The following is a 4040-nucleotide window of genomic DNA, read 5'->3' on the forward strand; positions in this document are numbered from 1 at the left end:
TGTGGTTTAAGTAGGTTACTTCACATAACAGGAAAAATTATTTTTTCTAAAATGAGAATCTTTGTGGGAGGTAAGGTAAAGGATTACTGTTTTTATTAGTTTTAACATTTTTATAAGCTGTCTATTAAATATGTACCTTATGAGTACTGACTTGATGAATGAGAATGAATTTTACAGGGGTTTATTAGTCTGGGAATAAAAAACTGGGTTCTATTCTCAGTGGTGTGTTTATCTTCACGTCCCTTGGTTATTTGGGAATAGTCAGTGCACGGTCAAAATGCAGTTATCATCTCAGGAATCAAATGCTGCGAGCCGTGGGAAGATGCATGCCAGAGGGCTCTTGTAGTCAAGTGCCACAAACTGGGTGTCTTAAAACAACAGAAATTTATTCTCTCACAGCTCTGGAGGCAAGAAGTCCAAAATCAAGGTGTTGGGAGGGCCATATTGTCTTTGAAGCCTCAAAGGGAGTAGCTTCCTTGCCTCTTCTGGCTTCTGGTGATGACCATCGTCCTTACTTAGCATTTTTTGGCTCGCAGCTGCCTCATTCCAGTATCTTCCCCGTGTCTTACATTGCATTCTTTGTTTGTGTCTTTCTTTGTGTCTTTCCTTCTTATATGGATACCAGTCATATTAGATGAAAGGCCCATCCTATTAATCTCATTTTAACCAATTACATCTGCAATGAGCCTTATTTCTAAATATGGTCAAATTCTGAAGCACTAGGGGGTTAGCATTTCAACCTATCTTTTTGTAGACACAATTCAACCCATAACCAAGCATCGTGGCATTGATATTGGTCCCTAAATTCAATGGCCTCTAGGAATCTGAACCCATGAAACAATTGTTATTTTACAGTCCGAATTTTCTCCTCTTGTTACTGTTAGTAAACCAAGCAGAATTACACTGCTTAATTATAAAGTAGATGGTTGAAATTTTATATAAATTGTGGATTTGAATTGTGTGTGTGTATTTGTGTTTATCTAATTAGTTTCAGCAATGTAGTTTAGAAGTGATGGGTCACATTTTTATTATCAGGTTAGTCCCCTAATTAATGCCTGAATATGTGTCTACCCTGCTAACCCCATTAAGGAGAAGGCTGCCAGTGTCTGATGTATGCTGGGGCTGTCTGCGCAGGACCTGCAGAGAGTTGCTATTCTTGCCCACCAAGACAGAAGGCAGATCCAGCTCACAGGTCTCACAAGCTGTAGGGAAGACATCTATTGCTTCTTCTCCACTGTTAGCACGAGTAGCTCTTGGTTTGTTGATTGTGTTGTTTGCTTTCTACCTTGTCTAAGCAGATGAAGAGTAGGGATTAAACCTTACTTTTGTTTTACTCAGAATGATGGGAGTCATTGTAATTAAAAGGCCTTTTATTGGAAAAAGTGAGTCTTTTAGAGTTATGCTTTAGGGTCTAAAAAAATTGGGCTTTATGTCAGGCCATGATAGTCTCCCTCCTAACTGGTCCTGGGTCTGTACTCTTTTGTGTGTCACTATGATTCAGTGTCCCCGATCCTGGGTCTTACTCTCATTACTCTGCTCCCACTAAACTCCTCCCTTCCAGGAGTTTCTGTTAATTAAGGGTGAACATGTAAAGGAAGAAAACAGTAGCAATAGGGAGGACATTCTAGTATGTTTTCCCATGAAAAGATCTAGCTGCAATTTAAGTAACAGAGTAATCACAATATAATTGCATTACAAAGAAAATATTTGTGATGAGAACATTTTTCTCTATAATTACAATCAAAGATAACCTAGAGGACCTGGAATTTCTTTGAAGATTTTTACATTTATCATTAATAATATATAAAGCCCTCAAAATTTTATCAGTAGTTGCAAATTATGTTTTTTATGACATTAAAAATTCATAATATTATTAAATGTAAAAGTCGTTATTGTTTAGTGTAGTTTAGAATAGGCATGTATTTCTTATATATATTCTTTTAGTCAGTGATATAGCTAATCAAATTTTATTGAACTCCTACTATGCATACTAGGTGTGTTTTTGTAGAACATATACAGAAGAATAAGACAGTTACCCCACAGAAATGTAATGCATAGTTGAAGTTATATTAATGTAGTATTATCATAATTATATATATTTATTCATATATATGTAAAATCTACCAATCTATCTTTGATAGAAAGGAACATAACATAGATAACCATGATTGATGTACAAACTTTAAAATATTTCTTACCCCAGGTTTTGAAAGCTGGTATTGAATATTGTTCAATGGAAGTTTTTATTTTTTTAAAAAAATGTTGATTACTATCCCCCATTTAGTTAATGTCTTAACTCACTCCCACCTCCATTTCCCAATATGTATTTGGGAAGAAAAGAGGAACACCTTTCAGCTATTATATTGGAATGCAACCAAGAAGGAATCCATGACAGCATATTTGACTAGAGATGTTTCTTATCTAAAAAGTATGCATTAAATATGAAGTCTTGGAAAATTGTCACTTAGATTTCCTCTTTCAGAGGCATGTTCTAAATTATAGGAATCAGAATAGTTTATATCCATGAGGTTTAAACATTATTATTTGTTTGACCCATCTAAAGAAAATACAATAATTTTCTTAAGATAGATTTCTTAAGATTATTTTCAGAGAGGATGTTTGTAGTTCAAGTGATTTGGCTGCATTTCACCAGCATTATCACAAGGTGTTCAATCACTGGCTGGGCTCCAGTTGAGTTCTCTGGTATTTTTTGTTGTTGTTTCATTGGGATACTTGTCTGACATCCACTGTTTCCTTATAGTCCAAAGATGAAAGCATATTAAATAAATGAATAAATAATTTAAATAAAAATTTAAAAAAAAATTTCTCCTTTCTTCCCCAGCCAAATTAATTCTCTTCTCCCTCCATTTGTTTTTTAGAAGTGATTTTATGTTTCTTGGATCTTTATGTATATATCTACAGTAGTACAGAGCAAACTGTCCTTCCTACATCTCATGCTTTTCCACTTGAAGAATTATTTATTTTTGTCTGTCACTCAGAGTTTATCCATTCTTCTAGACATGCATTTTTCCTGTGAGTTTGAGCATCACAGAAAGGTAAATTCTACTCTTGATAATGGGAGGGTGGTCATTGAGTCAAGGAATACTATTATTCCTACAATTTAGTGCCTAGGTTCTGCGGAGATGGAATTTTAAGATGTAAATATACAAACTTTTTTTGCTTTTTTTGCTTAGATTACTTTCTCCTTGCAATAGAAATTGACCAGTGAGGTGTGTTGCCGACTTTTCATAATATATATGTATATATACATTAAGTTATTACATATAACATGGGTCAGAAAAGACTACTACGAAGTGGTGCTTTTTTTTTTTTTGCACACCAATTTCCTTTATGAACATAAATGCAAAAGTTCTCAACAAAATACTAGCAAACCAAATCCAACAGCGTATTAAAAGGACTATGCACCATGACCAAGTACAGTTTTTTTTTTTGTATAAAACATTTAATTTATTGGTCTTTTGGGGAATTAGATATATCACCACTGCATTACAACTGAGCCATTAATCTTGTAGCTTCATCAACATGAACTGGTTCATTTTCATGACGTGGCTAAGGAATCAATTCTTTCTGCACAGGTCCAAGAAAAAGGCGTTTTGAGAAGTGTGCAAGTTCCTTTTGCATATTTACAAAAGCTTTATTCACTCTGTTAACTTTTTCATCATTCATAATGTTTATCTTCTTAAGATTAGTGGTAACTTGTTTTGCTTTGTTTTTAGCCTTAAAGTTTTTTTGTCTGGCTATGTGAAATATATTCCTGGACTTCTGCCCTCTTAATTTGTTCTTGGCCATTGTCAGATGTTGGATATCCGCGTGCTCCTTCTTAAGCCCCTGGTGATCCCAAGTACAGTTTATTGAAGGAATATAAGGATGTTTCAACACACAAAAACATCAATCAATATACTATATAACATTAAGAAAATGAAAGAAAAAAAACCCCACATGATCATCTCCATTGATGCAAAAAAAAAAAAAATGCTACAAAATGTGACATGCTTCCATGATAACAACACTCAGAAAAC

The 4040-nt window shown here is 34.2% G+C and overlaps 1 pseudogene; it reads right to left on the reverse strand.

Annotated features, from left to right (window-relative positions):
* Positions 1 to 3441: 3441 nt before the first annotated feature.
* LOC105857062 (ribosomal biogenesis factor-like) lies at positions 3442 to 3826 on the reverse strand (annotated as a pseudogene).
* Between the last annotated feature and the right edge of the window lie 214 nt (positions 3827 to 4040).

The sequence above is a fragment of the Microcebus murinus genome, chromosome 7 (assembly GCF_040939455.1).
Source record: "Microcebus murinus isolate Inina chromosome 7, M.murinus_Inina_mat1.0, whole genome shotgun sequence".
Taxonomy (NCBI): Eukaryota; Metazoa; Chordata; class Mammalia; order Primates; family Cheirogaleidae; genus Microcebus; species Microcebus murinus.